The sequence below is a fragment of the Bactrocera neohumeralis genome, chromosome 5 (genome assembly GCF_024586455.1).
Source record: "Bactrocera neohumeralis isolate Rockhampton chromosome 5, APGP_CSIRO_Bneo_wtdbg2-racon-allhic-juicebox.fasta_v2, whole genome shotgun sequence".
NCBI classification, from domain to species: Eukaryota; Metazoa; Arthropoda; class Insecta; order Diptera; family Tephritidae; genus Bactrocera; species Bactrocera neohumeralis.
Window position 1 is genome coordinate 71525076 of NC_065922.1, and position 26516 is coordinate 71551591.

A 26516-nucleotide genomic window follows, 5' to 3' on the forward strand; every position below is an offset into this window, starting at 1 on the left:
ATTAGAAATATTAAAAAATACTTTTATATTTGTTTTTCAGCTTTGACAGCCCTTCAAGCATGCCAAAAATTAGTAAATTTCAGCCATTTTACGTTGGCAAATGGCAATTTTAACTTTATATATGCCTCAAGTTGTGAGCTGTACGAAAATCAGCAATCAAGCCTATACAACAAGCATCAATCATGCTTTGCAAATAGTGAAATAAATGCAAGAAGTCATATTTGTACCGAAATTGCAAAAAATTGTGGATTTGACAGGTAAGTGGAGCCAACAATCATATTCAAGCATAACAAAAACTTAAATTTACGCCGAAATTTTAGTGCAAATATTAGTTTGTACTTTTTATTAAAACGCTGCAAGGCTACATATTAGTCTTATGAATCAAAAATGTATAAAAATTAGCGTCAAGCCTACGTACAAACAGCAAGCTTGCATAAATATTACTGTAAATAATATTCGTATTAATCTGAATGACAAAATTCTCAAAATCATAATTTTTTTTTTTGTTTTGCGTCCTCAATCACGTTCAAGCAACAAAAAATTTGCTTGTAAACACAATTTTTCCAGTTTTCTAATAACATGCTTATGAAAAATGCTAAAGGTGGAAACGAGTAACCCGGTTTATTGATTGCTTGACGAATCTAACTATTTTATTATTAGTATGCAATTATGTATACTCAATCATTGTAAATATGATTATGTGCAAACTAAGTTACTTTCTGTATTCATAACACATTCAATTATTTTTACAATTGTACTTATTTTTAGCAATGTGTTGTGCTATTTAGGACGTCAATCATGCTCAAGCATTCGTTTTCTATTATTTTTTTTACAATTGATTATCACCATTTGCTGCATTTGATAAAAGGTATCAGCAGTTTGTAGATTCAAGGCGGATTTCAATATTTTATAGCTAGACAATCGTGTTCAATCATTATATATACGAATTCATTGATTTCCTATTAGTATGAATACCAACATTACTTTAGAAAATTCAGTTTCTTTATCGCTTTAAAGCGAATTTAAATATTTTTTAGCTAGACAATCATGTTCAATCATTACCAAAATGTTATCAGTGATTTACTACTAGTATGAATGGCAATATTGCTTCAGGAAATTTAGTTTCTTTGTCGATTTCAATATTTTATAGCTAGACAATCATGTTCAATCATTATGTATATGAATTCAGTGTTTTACTATTAGTATGAATAGCAATATTACTTTAGAAAAATCAGTTTCTTTATCACCTTAAAGCGAATTTCAATATTTTATAGCTAAATAATCATGTTCAATCATTATTAATATGAACTCTGTGATTCACTGCAAGTGTTAATAACAATATTATTTTAAAATATTCTGTTTCTTTATCGATTTACAGCGACTTTCAATATTTTATAGCTAGACAATCATGTTCAATCATTAGCAAAATGTTATCAATGATTTACTACTAGTATGAATAGCAATTCAGGAAATTCAGTTTCTTTTTCGATTTCAATATTTTATAGCTAAACAATCATGTTCAATCATTATAAAAGCGCACTCAGTGACTTACTACTTGTATGTCAAGCAATATTACTTCCGGCAGTTCATAAATTTCCCAATTTTAAGCATTGCAAAGTACTATAAGGCACGTCAATCATGTTCAAGCATCCATTTTTTATGATATATTTGCACGTGCTGTTACGTAAATTAAATATTGAGGCTCTTATACATTCTTCAATTATATTGCCTCAACAAGCATATCATCAAGCATGCAACAAAAAGTACTCAGCACACTTAGCGCTTAAGAAAATTCCATTTCCACTTCAGCCAAGCTGCTTCCACGTGTATTTGCATAACTTCCTGGCACACTACGTTGCCACACTTTGCCACAAATCCCAATTACAACAAATAATTAGTTTTAATTAAAATTTATGTAAATGCCCAACTGTGGCATGACGCCTTAGGGCTACAGCAATTTGGCATTGGTGCAACGAATGACTAAATTTATAAAGTCAACAAGCACATCAACGCCAAAAACAACAACTGCAACAACATGTGATCGAATACATATGGCATACGGTGTGGCAAGGAACACTCGTCGAACCGCGCGACGCTCATCCGGGCAATTCAAAGGAAATTACAGGTGCGCCTGTGGGCTCGCTGCGGCGACGGACGACGATCAGATCGGCAACAACATCGCGCATTATGCAGCAACACAAAATAGAAGAGGTGGCATAAAGGGGGCAGCAGTGAGGCTGAGGCAGGCAGACGACCACCAACGGGCGACACAGGCGTGGAATCTCATCAGCGCCGGCGATCGATAAGTTGAAATGAACGAGCATGTGGCAACAACAACAAACACACAGAACACCGACATGAAATATGTGGGTTTATTGCGCATTTTGTTGTTGCTATTGTTATTGTTGTCATCGTCAATATTATCACATCGTTTACATGCGCAGTTGCTGTTAATTGTGCAATATGCAACAGGCGAAAAAACGCGCAAAAAAGCCAACAACGAAAAGTAATCGGCAAGATCCGACTACGTGCAACAAGCTGCGGCAACAAACTGAACACAGGTACAAAATATAACGCGATATGGCAAGAAGCAACAACAAGCAGCGCCAGCAAGCCCCTACGCGGCTGGCCAAAGTGGGCGCGCGGACACCTACATGACGCAGCGGATGCGTTGCACGCATGTGGCAAACAGCGGGAGATGCAAGAACAACAAAAACAAGTATTCGCCACAAATGCTGGCAAAAAGTGAGCAATTTGTGTTGGCAAAAAAGACACCGCAGCAGCGCGCATTTTGACGGTGTGTGTGGCAAGCTCGATAGTTGGGGTATTGTTGTTGTTGCCGCTGCAGCGACTGTTGTATTGGCTGCCATACAACTAATAACAGTCATCACCGCCAGCAGACGCTCATAAATCGTCACGCAGCAGCAGTAACTTTGCGTTTTTTTCGCCTGCTTGCTTGCAACAAGGCTACAAGAGGATGTGCCAGGCAGCAAGCAACAATTGATATTGCAGCAAAGCTGTATTGTACATTATATACAGAACGAACTGGTGTGGCAACAGAGCGATGTGCGGCAGCGATAATGTGTAACAAAAACAAAAGGAGACAGCAATGTTGCAACAATAGATGTACAACATAACTAGCAACATAGCCCACAGCAGAGCGCGTTTAGCGAGACAAAACATAAACAAAAAAGTGGCAACAACAATTGCGTCGCCTGTGTGGCCAGCGCATGCGTAGGGGGTTGCAAGCAAGTCGATGCGTCTGCGACTGCGGCATCAATGGCAATGCATCAAATGCTTCAAAAAATGTTGTCGTTGTTAGCGTTATTGGTGTAACTAATGTGTGGCAAGCGCGTATGGTGCGCATTAAATGCTTATTGCAAACTGGTTTCAATGTTGCAAGCACAATATTTATGCTTATGAACTTTAGCTTATTATATGTACAGCAATATAAGAAGCGTGCAAGTTGCAAGTAATGTTTTTTTTGGTTACATAAGCACGCGGCAAGCGATTTTCATGAATGTTGCAAGTAAAAAATATGTTTGATATGCACTTTTTTTTGGAAAGAGTAAGATTTTAGGGAGCTGTAAATAAAAAAACTGCTGTTTTTTGAGTGTTGCAAATCTGTGTACGAAATCGCATCTTTGTGGCAAGTATTTTACCAAAGTTGCAAGCACACAAAATGCTTTTGAGTGACTTTATTTACAAAAGCAATAGTGTTTCTTTAATTTGAAGCAAATCATTCGTGTTTTTCTGCATGTTGCAACATCTGTTTGACTGCACTTGTGCTCATAAGCATTTAATTTTTAATTAGCAACAACTTTTTCATGTTATTGTACATGTTGCCAGTACACACTGTCTATATAAGCGCTTTTAACTGCAACTAATAACATTTTCTGCTATGTTGCAAGTATATTTTTATAGAGTATTGCAACGGCATTTGAAACTTGCAACACGTTCAATTTTTCCACTAATCAGCCAAGACGTATTTTACGCTTAAAAATCAGTAAAAAAAAGTTGTTGCAACAAAAAACTATACATGTTGCAAGTACAAAAATCATGATTTTATATAATAACACAATTGCATTAGATTTCAGCAATACGATAACTATACGGTACGTAGTGTTCATGCCATGTGGCAAGTTGCAAGTACACCATAGCTGCACCAAGCTGTCATAACGATGCCCATTTTATACGCAATAAATCAATTCAACACAACAAATTCGCGGAAATTATTTGCACGCGCCGCATACAGTTGTCTGGTGGCAAGCAAACTAGTGCCAACACCCCAGTGGCAGCAGCAGCGGATGTTGCGGCCCACTAGCAATTCATGCATATATGTATATATGGCTATCAACTTACTGTTGTGACAAATGCCGCACACGGACGCGTCGCCAAATTGATAGTTGCGTTAGGTGTTCACTTGCCACACAAACATATGTGGCATGAATGGTGCTCGTAACTACCATTTAGGTAGCAACTAGTATATGCAACATGCACCATTTGGCGCAAATAGTGGTAGCATCAATATTTATGCATAGTAGCATTATAACTGTTATTAATAATCATGTGGCAAGGCACAATAATATGGCAAAAGTGGCAAGTTGCAGCACAGCTGCTGCACAGCAACACGCACCCAAACGAGCACAGTTTACTAAAGCTAGCAGCGAGTGCCAAGTAGTTGTTGCACTTTGCTATTATTATTGTTATTATTTTTGTTGCATGTTTTTTCGATTTTTTGTGTTCTCTTTGCGCTTGCGTGCAATCGACAACAGTTGCGCTCAAGGTAGTCAGTCGTCAAACGCACAAGCTGACAAACCGGTAGCGCTACGCTGTGCAACACGCATGCGTGTGGTTAACAACAAATTGTGGCAAGTAGTCGTTGCAGTAATATGTAGTGTTGTATTGCAACAAATGGTTAGCGCGTGAATTTATGTGCCGTCTGCTGCATAAAACAGCAGTGAGCGTCAAGCGACAAATGCACCGTATAGTATATTGTGGCAAGTGCGGCAGCTAGTAAAATAGCGAGTAGCAGGTAGCACTTGCTCAAACGGTTAGTGTTAGTCAAGTGTTGATGAGCATATTAATTGCAGCAAACACAATAGCACATCATTGTTGCAAGCTATAGCTGCACTATAAAACTTAAATACAACGTGGCAACAATAACAGTAACAACTACATGAAGCAAAAGCAATAAAAACTTTGTGCAAAAAAGGGCAAATCATAAAAATGAAAATTCAGTAGCACCATAAGCGGTGTAAACCTTTTATTACCTTGCACACATATAGTTTGTTGCATGCAACATTGGCAAAAAATAGTAAAATTTAAACATAGCCGCCGCTTTTTACGCTGATACACATGAATAGTGTCAACTTAGCGCACAGTAGCTGACAAATTAGCAAATTGTTATGCTGCCACCGCATGTGGCAAGTGTTGCAAAAGTGCATTAACGCGCATGCGACACATTTTAAGAGATCTTTATGTCTTTGCGTAAGATTGTGGTTGTAGCGAGTTCAGTGCATACTGGCGAAATCACAGTGCTGAACTGAGCTTTTAGCACAAAAGCTCTTGAAATCTGTTGAATAGTCATGAATATAGTATTGAGGTAACTAATTCTCTTATTTACTTCTTAATTAATACAAATAATTAAAATGTCGTTGAAAGCTGCAGCTTTACTGTCAAAAGTTTTATGAAAACGCTGTTAAAATGGTTTATACTGAAAGCTCTGTAGACACTTCAGAGAAAAATATATATGCTACTACAATATTATGTATATTTTTAGGTATATTTTTGAATTTTCCACTCTTTGAATTCTATAAAAAGCTTTTAAGTCGAAAGCTTTACAAGATTTCTAAAAAATATGTAATAGTTTCAGTCGATAATTTATATTACTTCATTATTACATATATTTTTTAATATATTTGTTAATTTTTCGCTCTTTATTGCTATAAGAAGCTTTTTAAGTCGAAAGCTCTACACGCTTTCTAAAAACTGTGCAAAAGCTGCTGTCGAAAATCTCTACAACTTCATTATTTTATATATTTTTGGATATATTTGTTGATTTGTCTCTTTATGAGCTCTAAAGCAAGCTTTTTAGATTGAAATCTTATCAAACTTTCGCAAAAGCCGCGGTCAAAAATCTATACCTCTTGAGTATTATATGCAAATACTACTTGAATATTGTATATATATTATTTTGGGTATTTTGTTGATTTGTCTCTCTAAAGCTCTATGGCATGCTTTTTGCATCGAAAGCGTTACAAACTTTATTAATAATATGAAAAAGCTGCATTCGCATTGTATTTACTTGTGGCATCTTTTACAAAATATATTTTGACTTGCTTGGAAGCGTGAAAGTTTTAATAAGTTCAGGCTGTGAGCTTTTAAAAAAATGTTTTAATGAAGTATTTCTATTTGTTTGTCGCATAAAAAAATATTGCTTAAAAACTTTATAGTTTTCATAAGTTCAGGCTGTGGAGCTTTTAAAAATTGTTTTAATGAAGTATTTCTATTTGTTTGTCGCATAAAAAAATATTGCTTAAAAACTTTAAAGTTTTCAAAGTTCAGGCTGTAGAGCTTTTGAAAAAATGTTTTTATCAAGTTGTATATACTTATTCGATCATATAATTTGCTTCAATATCGGGTTTACACACTTTCGATACCCTGAAGCTTTTGAAAGCTCTAATTTCCATCAATAAACTTTGTTCCGCCTAGACTCTACCATCAACCCACACATTTTCGCTCCACGCGCACCTCATTACACCTTTCCAACTTCATTCAGACTGTCATCAATCCAAAGGCATAACAGCTTTGCAGTCTACAAGGCATATTTCATTTCCGATTCCCCAACCGTCTCGCGCCGCAGCCGCCAAGGCGTATAGTAATCATCTTCATCAACAACCAACATCTTGCTCATCACTCATCACATCGAAAGGCGACGCGATCGTACCCTCATTGCAACCAGACTATCGCCAAACACCAAGCCACGATCAGCAAATGAAGTGGAGAAAACTAAACGAAGTATGGCAACAAAAACGAGGCGAAAAAGCGAAAAAAGCAACGAGGCAAACGCCCAGTGGACGTGGTCGTCCTTATCAACACATTGCATTTAAAGTGTTCATTGTTGGTTTTCTGCACCTAACACCAGCCAAAATTAATACACATAAAATAATTTAAGACAAGCAAACAAGCGAGGAAACATATGATCAACCGGCCCAGCCTGGCCTGACCGGGTCTGGCCTGCCAGCCACAAAACAATTGTGTCGAACGCTTGCGGCTATTTGAACGTCTCGCGCTAACCAGCGTCAGCGCCGGCAACGAGGTAGACCGAGGCGACCGTGTATGCAAACGCTTTAAGTATTACAAACGAGTGGCACGCACATAAATGCCGCAACGCAGACGATCTTGGCTTGGCAGCCTGCGGCAGCGTATACGTATGTTGCGCTGTCTACCGGCCCTCGTTCGCCTGCTGACCCTTGCAAAGACAATGCTCTACTGTTTTTTGTTCTTCGTTTTCGTTGGTTTTTGTTTTCGTACGATTTGTCCTCCGTACGCTGTCCATGCTGGCGCTCGATCGTGAAATAATCCATTATTTTTTCTTCGTAATATGCCCAACGATCAGGAAAACAAACAACCGGCATGTAGACAAGATCAGCAGCAAGGATGGCTGTTATGGAAGAATGAAGGGTAGGCTGTGGATGGGAGAAGTGGTGACGTAGACAAGCGAAGGGCACGGGACGATGTTGCTAAAACTTTAACGTGTACACTGAGAAAAGTATTGGTAGCCCTAAAAAAGACTCCGATATGTATTCTCATATTCTTAATTAGAAAAAGGTTTATTTGAGATCCAATCTTATTATAAATGCTCACCTCAGTGGATGTATTTAATGGTAATGGACTGAACACTCGTCGGATGAATAAAACCTCATCATTCCTAAACCTCAAAAATACTCCGTAGCGGCATTCTCTGGACTAGAACTAATTGGACTCAACTATTGGGAAAAAGATTTTTCGTTGGATAGATTCCGATAGAAGCTCCGAAGAGTTGTTCTCTGAAACTGTGTTTCTCTATGGAGCGAACATTTTCAGCTCTCTGAGGACTCCACTTTAGCCCGCATGAGTGTTTAGAGAAGGACCAATGGCAAGAAAGCGCTCAGCTGATTCTTTTTGATCATTCACATTATAATTGGTTCTGGAGAGACCTTGTGCTTGGTGCTATGAGTTCAGACTTTCCAGGAACCAATTTTGAGATTTATTAAAGGTTCAAGCTGTGACCTCACATTTTTTTTTTTTTTGAGGAGCTTAGATAAAATTAACTGAAGTATTCCGTAATGGTATCGGCTTTAATGGAGCTCAGAGAATAAGAGTTCCAACGAATTCGATTGAGACTGAGATTGAATGATTGGGACGATCCTACGTTTATAGGTGGAGTTCCTGTGAGCTTCTAAACCGCGAAGTTGTCGAAAAAAGTCGAGTTTCCACAGTAGCATCGAGCTAAAACCAATACCGAACTGCTTTGGTCGAGTAGATGCAAAGTAAGTCGGCGGTGAGTGAAATAAAATCAATGAGACACTGCGGTGTCTGAAGACAAAAGCTCAAGACTGAATACAATAACACTCAACGGGTTAACAAAAGAAAGACACCACAAAGGGAATCCCACGTTCGACAGAGCGACGAAGCGAGCAGCAGAGCCGCAGTAAATAGTGTGTATGCGAAGCAGCCGAGCTCAGCTGCATGCAAAACGGAACAAATTGTCGCCACGGACAACAAACAACTGCGCGACAAGCTGAGCCAAGTCGAGGATGCGCGCGCGAAGCAAAAATTAGCCGGATTAGCTAAATGGCAGGTACGCGTAACACGAACGTTTGTATTGAATTAAAATTAATGTTGCGGAGTACGAAGAAGACTACTTAAGTTGATTGGCCGTCTAATAATGTGATGATTTGTGGCAGGCGGCGAAGGAGCAGAAATCGAAGCATAAGAAGATGTTGAAGTAGAAGACGTCGAATAAAAAGGCGACTTAGAAGAAGACGACGACGTAGCTGAACAAGAAGCTGGTAGGACAGACGAAGTGGTGAGTTGTAGTTGCTTGAGAGATGACTTGCTTAATGCCGGGGGAAGCGCTGAACGGTAAATCAGTAAACACACGCGTTGGTGGGCGCGCGTTAAGCTTTCGAGCTCTTAGTGCTGCTGGGCATTCGGTCCACATTGTGCCGTTTGGGTTTTGTAAATATTTTGAAAATTCGGTGGTTAAGTACATGTTAATGACGATGATTGAGGGTTTCGTGCGCATTGCTATTTTTCAACAAATTTCATTTGTTCTCCACACTTGTGGAGAGTTTACTACTTAGTTAATTGGCTGTTTGGTTGGGGGTCGCCTTCGAGCGCATTTCCTGAGTAAACAGCAGCTCGACGGCCGACCAAGTGATCGACCCGAGACAGCCGAGCATAAATGAGTAGCACTAAATGGATTTTCGGTTGAATGATTGAGTGCGTACGTGTACGTATGTAAGCGTATGGCGAGGCGGACGGACAGTTAGCGCGCAATGATTAACGATGTGCGAGAACGCAAAGTCGCAGTGGTAACCCAAAAAGGCAGCGAGAAGCATTGAAAGAGAAGAAATAAAAAAAAACAACAAAATTATGTGGACCTTTTTGGTATTTGTACAAGATCATGGCATAATAAGCGGGGTGTCGCCCTGAAGGGATCATAATAATCTTCCACTCAAAAGTAATTTAGTTACCATACGAGCGCGCACGTAGCGACACGACGGTCACAGCAACAAAAACAACAACAGCAACAGCAGTTAAAAAGTGGGCGGAGTTGACACTGAACAAACAGACAGTCAAACTGGGACGTGCGCGTTGATCGAGCGCTCAACCGAGGCTGGATCTCCGTTCAACGTATGCGCCGACGGACAGCTGAAATATTATGAACGCGGAGCGGGTGTTGCACGTAACCGCAGATAAACCGATAATAACCACATACAAATGCAGCTCAAAAACAATAAGCAATGGCTGAGCGAGCGTTGAAAACCGGGGAAAAGAGTTTTCGTGCGCTCTTAGACCACGCTGACTGCGGGTAGCGGGCTTTATGGGCGCCAGCATGCACAGGTTGCCGCAATTCATTCACGGTTGGCGCTTGCAACTAGCCATATCAAGCATATGCAGGCCATACGCATGACGCTCAGCGCTCAACAGTTAAATTCTGTACGTCCGTCTGGCTGTTGGCCGTTGGCTGGACTCAATAAATGTGGCCGCAGTAAAGATGCGCAAGCAATTAACGCTATAAACGTTGTTGCTATTTGTTTTGTGCAGATAAATTGACGTAACGTGCAACAACTCGTTGTGACAGTCAGCAAATGTTGTATTGAATTTAGTGCTGCTTCTTCTTCTTCGTCTCGGCTGTTGATTGCCACAGCTGCTGGAGTTGCTTTGAACCGGTAATTTCCATTGTTTATTGCTGACCTCTACGCTGGCGCTGTTGCGTGTACGCATTTTATTTATTTTATCAATGTAATTTAATATTTGTGGCTACACGGTAAAGAAATTGGCTTAAAGGAGCTTTAAAGCTTTCAGAGTCAGGTTTAAATTCTAAAAATTGCACGTATACAATTAATTGTGGTTAAAAATCCATATTTTGTAAAAAATATAGTTGTGAAAGTTACGAACCTCAAAAGCTTTATGGCTTGCAGTGAAAGCTCCTTACTGGAAAACATTAAATTATGTTCCTAAAACTGTTCTGGCAGCCAAATTATTGTGATTTTACAAATTTAAGTAATTGTGATAGTTGTGAAGCTTAAAGGCTTTATAACTTGAAGTGAAAACTCCTTACTGGAAAACATTAAATTCTTTTCTTAAAACTTTTCTAACTACCAATTCATTATGAGTTTACAAATTTAAATAGTTGTGAAAGTTTCGAACCTCAATAGCTTTTATAGCTTGCAGTGAAAGCTCCTTACTGGAAAACATTAAATTCTTCTCTTAAAACTTTTCTAACTACCAATTCATTATGAGTTTACAAATTTAAATAGTTGTGAGAGTTGCGAAGCTTAAAGCTCAAACTCTTGCTCTCAAAGCTTTTCTCCAGACATCAGATTTTTTCTTAAAACATTACTAATTCGTTATGATTTCACAAACTCCCGTAATAAGCTTTCGCTACAATTTCCCACATTACTATTTAAACACTGTTCTCTTTGTTCTAATGTGAATTTGAAAACATAACGTATTTAATTCAATCTAAAATAAATTTATTAGTCCTCCGAACAAAAAAGCTCAATCAACTAATTTATGTTCCGAGCTTTTAAGCTGCACTGAATTAAAGTATCTATAATTTTCGTTTTTCCGGATATGAAATTAAAGTTTTACATCTTTTAATTTTGCGCGTTGGAAAAAGCTTTTGCTTTTAGAGTTCACAAGCTTAGAAAGCTTTTAAAAACCGAAGTCATTGGAAAATATAGTTATAAAATGAAATGTTGTAGCCAAATTCTCTAAAATTTTGCAGGCCAACGAGCTTTCAAAAGCTCCGCTATATCAGAAACTGCACTTCTTGAATTTGCTTTGAGCTAGCAATAGATTTTGTAACTATGCAACTCTTCGAGCTTTTTACGTCACAGAGCTTTTAAAAGCTCTCTTAATTCAAAAGCTGTACTTTTGATCTTACTTTAAATTAGCAAAAGATTTAATAATCAGACGGTTTAGGTAATCAAATCTTCAAACTTTTTAAGCCACCGATCTTTCGAAAGCTTTGTTAACTCAAAAACAGCACTTTTGAGCTTTATATGCGTTAGCAATAGGTTCTGTAATCAGTCGTTTTATTCACGCAAATCTTTGAACTATTAAACCATTGAGCTTTCAAAAGTTTTGTTAAGCCAAAGGCAATACTTGTGATCTTATTTAGAATTAACACTAGTTTTTGTAAACATACATTTTAGAGGACAAACCTTGAAGCTTTTTAAGCCATGGAGCTTTCAAAAGCTTAAAAAGCTTTTTTTAACAAAAAACCTTTTCTGTTGTTATTTTCTTTAAGTTAATAATAGATTTTTGAACTTTGTTGCAAAAAATGATTATCTTGCGACCCACATCGTCACACATCGCATGGTGCTTCGCAAATCAGTTTTCTTCAAATTCAATTTTTATTATTATGAGTTTCAATTCTCAGCTTTTATTAACGCGTCTCAATTGCCACTTAATTAAGCTTAATTAAAACGTTGCTGAATTTGCTTTTATTATTTTGGAATGCGCATTTGGCGCAACAATATGCGGGTGCAGTGTTGCATGTGCAACAAAAGGGAGAGATTTTTTGCTGTAAATTATGATGGGGAAGTGGCGAATTGTTTTGTTTTTGACACACCAAAGTAGCAAGCAGAGGTGTAGACTACATATTTTCATAAAGGAAATGAAGTAGTTTAAAAAAATTTAAGATGTCTTAAAAAGCTCAAAAGCTCTCGAAGTGAGCTTTCAGTTTTTTTCGCTTCTTTGCATATTGTTTATAACCTTTTGTTTTTTTTTCTGTAAATTACGACAAATTTCAATTAAATGTAGCATGAAATGTGCCGCACCGCTTGCGGTAACAACATTGCGTTAGCAAAAGCAACCGCGTACAACAACAACAAGCCTTGAAATGCATACTAACTCGCAGTTGTGGTGGCAATTTGGTATGTGCAACGCGTTAAAATGATAAACTTGCAACAATTGCCGCCAAACGATATCAAAGACAGGCCAACAACAACAACAATAATGAAATCTCAACACAAAAAAAAATAAATTACAATAAAAACGCTTTAAAGTGCGCGCAAATGCGCGACGCTTGAAAACCGATAAGCGTTGTGGCAAGGCAGTTGCGCGCGGCAGAAGGGGCGCATGTTGTTGCATGTTCAAAGTGAAATTAAAAAAAATATATGCAACAATATATTCCAATACCAAATTTTTCTGAAAAAAATTTAAAACTAAAACTTTTTGGTGTTGCCACCCCTCTTACACCACAAGTACTTCCCAAGCACGCCACCACTGTCCAACCGACAAGCCCACTCAGGCACTCGTGTGTATGCGGCAATCTCGGTAGCGGCACCACTAAATGCGACGCGCATGCGCAGTTCCAGTTGCATTGTGGAAATTTAACGAAGCAACAGCAACAACAACAAAGCAAATTGTATATTTATGCCTGTGCCTATGAGTGGTGGCAGTGATTGTGTCGTTTTTATTAATGCAACACATGCAATGTGTTGAATGAGCGAGTGAGTGAGTGGCCCGCATGCGCGCACTGTGGCAAACGATTTGTGGCAAGTTTGCTGCGATTTCATTTAATTTAAACTTATTTGTTTTTATTTCAATGTGACTGTGTTCAGTCACAGTGGGCGGCTAGAGGAAACGACTGGCGAAATTCAAGTTTATGCACTTAATTATATTTGATTGTTGAAGGCAGCAGTGCGAGCAGTCTAAAACCGAAAGCTGTGTGCTGCTTAGCGGCATTATATGACTACTTAGCGCTAAGTACGCGTGATGGGATATGTTGAAATTAATATCATTCATATTTATAGACTTTCAATAAAGGAAAAAATACTTCAGTGCTTTTTGAAGCTTTTTTAGCACTCAAATTTGCCTTTCAAACATTTACAATGCTTAATGTGTTAATATTTTTCACAAAATTGTCTTATCTTTTGATCCAATACAAAAAGCTTTCTCGAAAATTCAAAAGTTTTAAAACATTTTTTGAGGATTTTGAAAGATCTATATAGTTTTACTCATTAAAAACCAACAAAGCTCAATTTGCGCACAATTTCTGTATTAAGTTTAAATAATTCTTTCAAAGTTTCGCAGAGCTTTTAAGCTCTTGGCAATGAGTCAGTATTAGTCTCATTAAACATAAAAAAAAAAAACTAAATTTATGTTTAATTTCTGCATAAATTGTAAAATTACGTCAAAGTGCTACAGAGCTTTTAAAAACTTGAGAATTATTCACCAATTACATTACACACATTAAACGTCAACAAAAGCTGAACTCATATAAAATGTCTGCATAAGGTTTGAAAAAATAGAGGAAAATTTTGCGAAGCTTTTAAGCTTTTGAAAATGATTTACCTTTTCGTGCTTTAAATGTGAAAAGGTTTGGTTTTTTATGTCAAAAAATGTTTTCAATGCAAGATAACTTTTACAGCTTTAAGCTTACCATAGAGTTTGTTAGAAAGATGTAAGCTTTCAATATATTTTCAATACAAACTACAGAAAATGGTTGTCTACATCTTGTTCTAGCACAGACACTTTAACATTTTGCTGAATTTGATGCTGTTAAATATTTTCCTTAACACCCGATGCGTATTAATTCAGAAATAGGTCATCAAAGCTTTAAAGCTCTGAAAAATATTTGTTACAAAATCAAGAGCCACGCATTAAAATCATATTTTAAAAGAGAAAATTGCTGGAAACACGAATATGAGCTTTTAAATTTTCTAAAGCCTTAAAGCTCGCAAAGCTTTTTTCAAATTTTTGTCAAACAAAACACAATTCAAGCCGTTAAAATCGTATTTTATAAAAAATTTTACTAAAAACTTGAACATAAGCTTTTAAACTTTTCAGAGCTTTAAAGCTCTCTAAACTGTTTTGTTATTTTTAGTAATTTTTTCTTGCTATTTTTACTCTTTCAACTTTTATGTTGCCCTTAACGCTGAGAAGAAAAAACATGAAATATGTGTTCAGAGCTTTAAGCTCTTTCTCCTTTCAACTTTCACTGCATTGATCATCATTATGTTAATTATGCATTTCCTTACCACAGAAAAGTCTTCCAAGTATCAGCGATTAATTATAATTGATAGTTGCTTGCCTTCACTCGACAAACGCTCTTCCGTTCGTACCAAAACCCTGCGCACGCCGTTCTACCGCTTTGGCGCCCCGAAGCTTTCATGCTTAGCTATGCTTGAGGCGTTGCAGTGCTGATTTACACTCAGCCACTTATGCATTCTACCACTGCAACATAGTTGCTGTTTATCACTTTTTGTGTTGTTGCGCTGCTTATGTCGTGTTGTTATTGTTGTTGTTGTTGTGCGCTAGCCATGCATGAAAAATGAACGCGTTGACGGTGTTAATGATTAAAATGGCAATCAACGCAGCACAAAATTAATTGTTTGCAAGCGAACATTTGTTGTAATAATTGTTGTTTTGCGTTGTTGTTGTTGTCAGCAATAGTGAGTTACGGTGGCAGCGAGTGGAAAAGAATTATATTACTATTTTTACAGTTCAAACTTGGTGTTGTTGTTGTGATTTTGTTATTGTTGTTGTAGTTCTTATTATTATTGTTGTTGTTGCCGTCGGCTAGTTAGCAAGCTAAGCATGCCTCTTTTGTAATCTTTTTTGCTTTTTTTAAGTAACTGTGTCTTGTTGTTGCTGTCGGCGGATGTGCAACGGCAATGTTGCAGGTTGTTACTGTGCACGATTTGATGTTGTCGTTGTTTGCCACTGCTTGTAACTGCACCAGTTAGCGTAGGTAAGTACTTGTATGGACACATAAATTTATTAATAATTCATTCTGTGGCAACAACAACTGCAATGAGAAGAAACAGAAGAGGCGGCGGTGGCAGCGGCGTGGTGGCGGCCGCACGCGCGTCTGTGCCCGCCAGCGAACGCTGTGTAATCGAGTTGTAACATACGAGATGACAGCAGGCTATTAACGGGGCGATGACGCGTTGACAACAGCAACAACAATAATAACACAAGTACATAGGTGAAAACAACAACAGCAAAAACTAAGAACAACAACAACAACTAAATCATTTACAGCGACAACAACAGCACAAGTAAGTGAAAACAACACGACCAACTGCCACAACAACAACAGCAAACAACTTTTCAACGCCAGCAGCCAAAAGCAGCAAACTTACAATAAACAGCAGTTTCGCGCTGCCAAAGCAACAACTAATTAATTAGAAATATAAAAACTAGTGCCACAAAGTGTTGAGTGAATAATATCAAAGCAATTAAATTGCTGTGCGATTGCAATGGTGTTTTTTTTCGCTGAAAAATATTTCATCTAAAGTGTTTGTTGTTGTTGCTTTGTATTTTTGATTGACATGCATTTGCTGTTGTCTAATACCGAATGCTTATTTATATGGAAAAATCGATAAAGGCATTGAAACACAAGCGGTTTGTTGAAAAATGTAGTCTATCCCAAGGGGCCGTTTGCACTCGAAAGCGCATAACTTGACTTAATTAAGTTGTACAATGCTGAAATTTTGCAGCTGTGTTGCTGTATATTTTAGCTATAAAATTTGTAAATAAAATTTCGAAATTTTTTAGTAGAAACTAAGAAGAATGCACTTTAAAGGTGGGCTTCTGTTAATACAATATAATATATTGCTGAATTTGAGCTTTCAGATGTGTGAAATTAACTTCTACTTGATGTGAAATTAACTTCTGCTTGTTCTATGTGTATGAAATATTTAATTTTTGGTAGATTTAGCAGTTTTGAAACTATATTTGATATATGAAATTCAGAAAATTAAAATTTTCTTGTCAGAAATGTAAAAAAAAAAAATTTAATTAAAAATTTAAAAAAAAATGTTTAATTAAAAATTTTTAAATAAATTTTTTTTTTTAATTTTTTTATTGAATAAATCTAATTTTTTTGGTTAATTTATTGGATATAAATATTTTTGTTCTAAAAAATTTTTGTTTTTTCTAAAGAATATTTTTTTAATATTTTGAAATTATATATATTTTTTAAATTTTATTCAAATTTTAGAATACAAAATTAATTTTGAATATTTTTTTCTTTCTGAAAATTTTTTTTAAGTTACATACATACATATATGTATATTAAAGTTTTAGAATATATTTTTTTTCAATTAAAAATTTTTTATATTTAAATATTTTTATTTTTAATTCAATTAAATTTTTAGTTTCGATTTTTTTTTTAATTTTATTATTATTATTATTTATATTTATTTTTAATTCAATTAAATTTTTTGTTTTAAATTTTTTTAAATTTTACTCTTATTTTTTTTACTTTAAATGTTTTTTTAATTTAATTAAAGTTTTAGAAAAAAAATTTTAAACAATATTTTAGTTTTTTTGTTCTAATTAAATAATTTTTTTATTTCTGTTAAATTGTTAGATTTAAAATTTGTTGGTTATTTGCTATGAAATTTCTTTAGTTTAAGATTATATATTTTATTTATATATAAATTAAAGTTTATTGCATAAAAGTTTTATATTAAAAAAAACATATTTTATAAGCTTAAATTTTTTTTTTAATTTTAAAATATTTTTTTTTTATATAATATTATTTTAAATTCATTTTGAATGATTTTTTTTTATTTAACGATTAAATAAATTAAAATTTAATTAATTTAAAATTAATTAATTAAAATTTTAATTTTTTTTTCTAATTTTAACTTTATTTTATAATTTCATTTTTTTTTTATAATTTTTATATATGTATAGTAAATACTGAACTTTAAAATTTTTTTAAATTTAATTTTATTTTTAAAGTTTAATATTTTCCCAACAACTTTTCTCTGCACTTCTGCTTAAGCCATTCAAGTGAATGCAGTCGATAAAGCAGCGCACTTCAAGCAATGAATGAAATAATAACAAAAAACAATAACAACAAGGCCAGTAAAACAACAAACCACCGAAATGTGCGCACTCATGCCAACATAAATACATACATACACACATACATGTATATGTATATGTATGTAAGGCATGCGAGGCTATGTGTGCCATGGTGCTTGAGTATAAGCAGGAAAAACACTCGAACGGCTTCATTAAGCCGCATATGTGGTGGCAGGCAACTGCAGCGGCTTGCAAACAAACTTATATAAATGTAAATATGTGTATTGTGCATTGTTGCAAACACATGCATACATAGCCGTTCTAAATACATATGTATGCGCTGTACTTATGTATATTGGCCTGTGAATTTTCGCTAACGAAGCGCACGTTATGAGTTTCAAGCTCAAGGCAACAGCACTCTAAATAGCTGAATTTACATGCATTTTTATTATGTAAGCGTGTGTTGGTGTAAACAAGTGTGTATTGATTCTTAACCCTTATATTTTACGCTTTTGCTGTCTAAATTTATTATTTCGTGGGATTTTCATATTTTGCTGCGCTTAAAATTTTTTTAAGCCTTTCTCAAGTCTAAAATCTCAGTATTTATGCAAATTTGAGTGTTTCTCAATATGTTCTAAAAATCTGTTAAACTCTTTATCAAACTCCTGATAACGCTGATTACTTAAGACTTAGTCAAATCTATTTTTCAGTTGTTTTAACACATTCTCAATGATTTCTCAATGCCATTCTCAACCCTCAAAGATTGAAACTTAATTAAAAAAATATTTTCGGTTTTCTCAACACAGTTTCAACGTTGCCTCAACACCTTCTAAGCGTTTTCTCAACACTTTATGAAGATTTTCTCAAACATAAATAAAGCAGATTTACTTCAATTTACTTCTAGACCATTTTTTCTAGCTTAAACTTCATTCCAATTTCTTTAAGTAACATTAAACTCCTTTCTCAACACTTTCTCAATGCTATCTCAACTCAATATGAAGTGTTTCTCATTTCGCCTTTTTAGTGCTTGTCTCAAATTTTTAGTGAAAGGAATACTTTTTTGTTTTGTATATATCTTAAGCATGTCATTTCAACTTTTCTCAGTACATTCTCAAATGTTTCTCAACTCCAAACCAAAAACTTCCTCAAAATATTATTTTTAAATATCTTTCTTCAGTTATATGAATTTCAGCTTAATCAAAGTATATTTGAATAGTCCACAGTTAATTCTCAACCTATTTTAAAAATAATCTCAACTCTATATCAAGCTTTTCTCAACTTTTTAACCATTACACCACTTTTTAACTATACAACCATTCTCACATTGCTATTGGAATGTTTTACTTCCTTGCTGGCTTTAACGAAATCTTTTTCAGTGCTATTCTAATGGTTCTCAATACTTCCTCAACACTTTCTCAATAGTTTCTCAAGCCAAGCCAATGTCAAACCTTTTTCAATTTGTTTTATTATTTACGTTTCTTAAGTTATCCCCTCGTCTTTTTAATCCACCTAAATTATTTTCAACACTTTATTTCAACTCTGTCTCAATAAATTATTCTCGACAATTTCTCAAGCTTATTTCAACTCTTTCTCAATACTGGTATCAACATTTTCTCAACTTGGCTTTGTGTTTACAAATTTTAAATCATCACCACCGCTTTTTTATAAAACATAAATAGTTCTCAACAATTTCTGAACAATTTCTCAACACTTTTTCAACACTTTCTCAATAGTTTCTCAAGCCAATGTCAAACCTTTTTCAACTTGTTTCATTTTTGAAGTTATTTAATTTATCACAGCGCCTTTTTATTGAATTTAAATTATTCTCAACAATTTCTCAAACTTATTTCAACTCTTTCTCCACACTTTCTCAAGCCACTTTAAACAATTTTTCGACTAGACTTTTTATTTACCTTTTTTAAATTATCACTAGGCTTTTTTATAGAACATAAATTGTTCTCAATAATTTCTCAACACTTTCTCAACTCTTTCTCAAATGTATATGAACTCTAAATCAAGCATTTTCTTAACTTTTTCCCAGACACAATTCTAGAAAGGTTTTAAAAATTTATATATAGCAATTTCAGCCCTTATACAAACACCTAGATTTCAATTTAGGTTGATTTATATTATTCTGAACTGCTTCTCAAGTCATTTACAAGTCTTTCTACAATTTCAAACAATTCCTTAACTTTTCCTCAACAACAGTTCTAAAAATCGTTTTAAGACTTATTTATAACAACTTAAGCTCTCATACTAACACATATATTAGACACTAGATTTATGTAAAGGCTTCTCAACTGATTCTCAAGCTCATCTCAAGTTTTTCTCAAGCCAATCTCAAGCCTTTCTCAACAAAACCGCCAAATCATTTCTGATTTTTCTTAATTTTTAATCAATTTGGTTATAATTTCTGTTATTATATCTACATATAACCCCTTTTACTCTTTCTGAACCCCCTTTGTACGCTCAGGTCAACATTTTATCTCTTAAACTTACCGTTAACCGCGCCCCAAATGACTCTAAGCCACTTCAAACGGCGTTTCAGAAAAAATTTACATTTATATTGTGGAAATTCCACACTCGCAGCCAACTACACACACACCCATGTTTATGTATGTATGTACATGTCCATTTGTATGTATATTTTCACGCCACATTTTCTCCATTCCGCTCGCCTGCTCTCCTTGCCAACTGGCAGACAATGTAATTCGCATTGTTTCGCTTTGTTGTTGTCGTTTTTTTTATTTATTGTATTTTTTTGCATGTTCTGCAACATTTCTTCTTCTTGTTATGACAAGCTAATTGTTGTTGTTATTGTTAGCATTGCTTGTTAGTAGCAAGTGTCAGTCAGTTAGTCAGCCAGCAGTCAGTCATTTAGTAAGTCCATTGTAGTATGTGTTGCAAGTAAATTGTACGCAAAGAAAAGGTGTGAATGAATTACACATTGCTGAGTACTATGTAGTGTAGAAGAGCTTTGCAGTTTTTTATTTATATTTTTTTGCATTTGTGCATATGTGAAACGAGAGTGAGTAGTAGCAATACACGGTGAGAAAATTATGTGAAAAATACATTAATAAAAAAAAAAACATTTTTTAAATAAAAAAATATTTTTTTTCGAAAACGTTTTAAATTTTTTTATTCTGAAACGTTTCAAACGTTTCAAATTTTTTCGAAACTGTTTCAAAATTGTATTTTCAATATTTTTGAAACTTTCAAAATTTATTTTTAGTTTATTCCAATTTTTAAAAAATGTTTTAAATTTTTTTCAAAATTTTTTAGAAATTTTTCCAAAAAATTTTCGAAAATTTTTCAATTTTCTTTTTTTAATTTTAAAATTTTTGTTTAGTTTTTTACAAATATTTTTGGACCTTTTTGAAATGTGTTCGAAATTTTTTCAAATTTGTTTTTTTTCTGAAAATTTTATATTTTTTTTCCAAATTTTTCATTTTTGTGTTTCGAAAGTTAGTAAATTTTTTTAAATTATTTTTTTTCCATAAAGAAAATTTTATTTCGCTTTTAAAAAAATTAAAAATTTCATATCTCAATTTTTTTTTCTTTTTTCTGAAAACAAGTTTTCTACAGCGTACCGTTGAAGAAATCCAGCAGGTGCCACGACGCCATCAAAATGCTGGTGTTAAATACATCAACACTTTGTGACATGATACTTTGGCAAATAAAAAAACTGTGTTTGAGGTTATGCGCTTTTGTGAGGCAGCATTAAAGACATGGAAGAAGCAAGGGCAAATCTTAGATACACAAAAAATTTCAAATTCAGAGCTTCAAATGAAAATCAGCTATTTTGCTAAAACGTCCAAAAAATATAATTTCTCAGAAACTCCCAGAAAACTCCTGTGTCTGCAAACCACTCAAAATTTATATTAACAACTAACAACTCAGCACCAACTGACTTAGCGCTCCTCTCACCCAACTTTTCGCTGTGTGGCTCCACCGTTGCTTAACTAAGTTGTACCACATTTAAAATGTCTGTATGTTGGCTTCCCTGTCGCCTTGATGTATTGCTGCCTGTCCCGTTTTTGGCGGCGTTTGTCGGCTGTTAACTTCAATGGGATTATTGTTACCGTTGTTCTTGTTTGCCTACAATTCTTTTCTCACTTGTTTTTTATTTAGCTTTCTAAGTGCGGCTACACGCTGTTATCCGTTCTCTTTATAGCTGCTCCATTATATTTGCTTTCTTCTCTTTGACTATATGTAGTCTAAGCAGCTAAACGACTTAGTTGGTGGTCAGCGATTGGCTTGTTGGTGTTGTTAGTCCCGAGTGTTGTTGCGGGCTAAAAATTTTAGCAGATTTTTAAAGCATAAGTGTGTACTTATTGGATTTTCAAGCTGTTTTTGCAAATTTAAAATATGTTCTGCAGCATTTGATTTCTTTAGTTGAGATCGCTTTCAGTAGTAATTTACTAAACACATCTCTAAAGTTGTTTCAAAGTATTTATTTCAAAAATATATACATACATATATATTTATCTTTGTAGAATGTGTAGAATAACAATAAGAAGTATGGAAAGACTCTATACATTGAAGGCCAAATCATTAGCGATCTTTTTATAAAGTCACCCTTGAGCTTCTTTTAAGTTTTTAGCACAGAACCTTCTATTTTATGGTGTATAATTCGATAATAATTCTGATAATTATCCAAAAGACCCGCTGAAGACCTTGAATTTACTATATAAAGTTATTTATTATTATAATTATAAGTTATTTTTTTAGAGAGTTCTGAGTTCTTGTAGAAAAACGTATACGAAATATTTTTTCAAGAGATATCGCTTTACTAAAAGTTCACAAAGCATGAGATTTCATTAAAAGATCATTAAAGCGCATGTAATTCAAAGAACTGTTGCATATAAATACGATTGTTTTGTGCTTTCATTTATATGCCATAAAAACATCGCCTTCAAGATTCCAAAATCATGTTGTACAGTGTACAAATTGCTCAAATATTATCTATTATATTTACGCAACACACAACCCACAACTTGTCGCATACTTTCATTCTTTCAACACTGCTCAGATTCTCACTACAACTTATTCAAGCTTACAACCTTTGTGTAATACCCAGAATCCTCCTACTATTCTAGATGACAACCTTTATGAAATATTTCTCCAAGTAAAAACTCTCGGTCAAAAGCTCGCAAAGTATTAGATTTTACTGAAAACCATTGGAAAAGTGTGTCTTGTACATTTTCTGGTGCTTAGGCGCCACTGTAACACCCCAGCAATCTCGAAACCAGCTGCCGCAAGACGAAAAATACTCAAATACTAACTGTTCTTTATTCACACAACATACAATCACACCACTAACTCATTAAATACCTTCTATTTTTCTAAATTACTCAGAATTCTCCTACTATTCTAGATGACAACCTTTATGAAATATTTCTCCAAGTAAAAACTCTCGGTCAAAAGCTCGCAAAGTATTAGATTTTACTGAAAACCATTGAAAAGATGATATCTTGTGCATTTTCTAGTGCGTAGGCGTCACTGCATCAACCCGAAACCAGCTGTCACCAGCCCAAAACTGCCAAAACTGTAATTTTTCTAGCCGCAAAAGCGCTTTGAAAAATTGCTACTGGCGCAAATTGCTCTCGGCCCAGCGTCAACTGTGCTGCCTCATGGCGTTGGTGGCACTAACTAGCCACCAGCAGTGGTGGTATCTACGTTGCCATATCGAGATCAAAGCGAGCGCGCACAGTCATTTGAGGTGTTTTTTGCATTACTCAAAGCGGCAAATTGATTTCAATTTATTTCTGTATATATATGTATGTGTGTGTGTTCATTATTTTTTTGCGCCAACTGCGCTTAGTGGCAGCATTTGGTTTTTCGGTCACAGCGCGCCACATACACTGGCAACACTGGCGCACTTTGCATGCAAATGACCGTGTCAAATATCGATGTGCGCTACCAAAGCACACAACTACACGCCATATACACACATACACTTGTATGATGGGTATATTGGTAATGCGCACCTTCGCAATTGCCCCGAAGCGCGTTGTGGCAACTACAAATTTGCATAAACTTTGGCTATGCCAATGATTTGACTGATGTTACGTGTGTCGATGATGATTTGTTTGCTTGCACGTGTGTGTGTACATATGTATGGCTGCCAGCCTTGTGTGTTGTCTGCGCATGCAAGGTAGCAACAACAATGCGGCCGCTGCATTTGCAACCGCATATTGCGGCGCTACTTTTGCATTGCAACTTGCGAATGGGCGCGAACGCGTTATCATGCATTCGAACGTGCAAATTTTCACACGTTGTTGTGTAAGCGCGCGCACGCACACACACACATACATATATTGGCGATATACAGGCGTGCGTCCATATGTGGCAAGTATAAATAAACAGACGCACAAGCTGTAGTTTAGTGCCGCTAAGCGCAAACTTTTAAACAGCACTTGTGCGCACTTACCACTCGCCTGCAGACACACACACATACATGCGTGCATATATCACACACACACATATGCGAAAATTTGCTTAGCTGCCCGCCATTAGGTGGGTGTTTATTGAAAAGTAATTTATATGGTAATTTTTATGTGTGGCATATTATTATTTTTTGTTGTTGTTGTTGCTGTTATTACATAGCGCAAAGGTGTTATATGCGTTTGGGAAATTCTAAAATATTTGGCGCACATCCAAGTGCTTGCCAACACTCACACTTACGCCCCACTTCAATCTAGTATTGGCTTATTGCAAATGTGCGTGCAACATGAGTGCTTCAATGTAATGACGGCGCTAGGCTATTTGAAATTGCTTAGTTGTTAGCAAACTGAAATTATAGTAAACTTTTTAATTTATGCCTTGTTGCAACTTATTTATTATAATTTCTATTTCTATTGACCAGCCACCAACAACAACGAAGTTCAAGGAAATCGCAAACGAAAGAGAAATGAATAATAAAATGCATGCGCTTGGACATGTGGCAAGCAGAAATGAGGCAATTTGTTGTACTTCACACGACAGTGAAAAGTGTTTAAGGTAAGTGGGCTATTTTTAGAGTGAGAATTTGCACTTTTTGTACATTTTTTTGTAATTGTTTATTTATTTTTGTGAAAACTCAAATTTATAGGAATTTATAAATTATTATTGAATTTTTTTTCTTTGACATTTTTTTTAATATGTATTAAGAAAAATTTAAAAAATTAATACAAATTTTGTATGTATTAAAAAAAATTTAAAAATTAATAAAATTTAAAAAATTAATACAATTTTTGAATACATACAAAATTTTTATAAATTTTTTAATTTTTTTTTTAATAATTTAAAAATTACAAAAATTTAAAAACTTTATAAATTTTTTTAATACATACACAATTTTTATTAATTTTTTTAATTTTTTAAAATTTTTTTTATTAAGACGCATATTTTTTCAAATATTGAAAAGATATATTTTGAATTTTTTTGGATAATCCGTGCCGATTTAGGCATGTCCGCTTTATCTTTATTGTAATTTTTTAAATTATTAAAAAAAAAATAAAAAAAATTTTAAAATTAATGAAAAAATTTAATAATTAAAAAAAAATTTTAAAATTTTTAAAATTAAAAAAACTTTTTAATACGTAAAAAATATTATTAGAAAAATTTAAAAAATTAATATTTAAATTTTTCCAATTTTAATTAACAAAAACCAATTATTTAAAAAAGAATTTTAAAAATTAAAAAAAATTAAATATTAATTTTAAAAATTTAAATTCAAAAAAATTAATTTTAAAAATTTATTAATATTTAAATTTTTCTAATTTTAAAAATTTTTTTAAATATTTTTTTTTTATTAATTAAAATTTTTTTTATTAAGACATAATTTGTCAAAAATTAAAGAAATGTATTTTGAAATTTTTTTTGTGTAATCCGTGCCGATGGAGGTATGTCCGCTTAGCTATCCTTTATCTGCGGGTATATACTTGCACAAGTCCCTCAATTTTTGAGTTATTGAGCTGAATTTTTGCACAAGTTCTTTTCCTCCAAAGTAGTTACTCATTTGTCGAAAACACCAATATCGGTACACTATAGCATATTGCTGCCATACAAACTGATAGGTCTAAGTAAAACCCTTGTATAGAAAGCGTTTTTATTTCACAATATATTTTTCCAAAATTTGGCATAGATTCTTGCGCAAAGCAATGCTACATTCTCCGAGCAAAAAATTTCCAATCGGTGCACTATAGCATATAGCTGCCATACAAACTGTATAATCAAAACTAAGTTTTTATATGGAAAACTGTTTTATTTGTTCAGATATCTTCACCAAATTTAGCACTGATTATTACCGAAAGCAGCACTACAATCTCCGAAGAAATGGTTTAGATCGGTCACTATAGCATATAGCTGCCATACAAACTGAACGTTCAAATTAAGTGCTTGTATGGGAAACTTTCTCATTTGAGGAGATAACAACACCAAATTCGGCGTAAATTGTTGCTCATGGTAACAGTATAACCTCCGGAAATTTTTTTCAAATCGGACCACTATAGCATATAGCTGCCATACAAAGTTACCGATTAATATTATATGATATTCTTCTATGAAAACTTGTTTATTTGTAAACTGTATTATAGCTTCGGTTTAAACGATTTGCACGTTTTTTCTTGTTTTGTAATGTTTTAAAGATATGATTGAATTATTGAATGACTATAGCATATAGCGCCCATACAAAATTTTGTGCTGAAGCATGAAGCTTAAGCTATAACTACAACAATTGTGCAGCTATCGATACGAAAATTTGTAAATTTACTTGTTATGGCAAAGCAAAAATCGGTATTGAAAATCACGCATATTGCATAACTGTAACTTGTAGGAGACGCACAACCGATTGTTCAGTTATTTAATTTTGCGCTATAAGTGCCACATTTAAGCAGTTATAAACATGAAATTTTCTGTATTTACTAACTTGCTTAAATAAAATGTGTGCTGTGAAAATCGCGAAGATCGGTTGGTTATATTAGCTG

General features: G+C 34.4%; 1 protein-coding gene and 1 long non-coding RNA gene across 8 annotated transcripts in view; one reads left to right on the forward strand and one right to left on the reverse strand.

Moving 5' to 3' along the window:
• Positions 1-26516, reverse strand: part of LOC126760554 (optomotor-blind protein) — a 279713-nt gene that overhangs the window by 161956 nt on the left and 91241 nt on the right. The gene's annotated exons all lie outside the window — the stretch shown is intronic.
• Positions 47-24549, forward strand: LOC126760556 (uncharacterized). The gene is made up of 2 exons (XR_007667219.1): positions 47-257; positions 24416-24549. It is a non-coding gene; the product is annotated as an uncharacterized LOC126760556 (long non-coding RNA).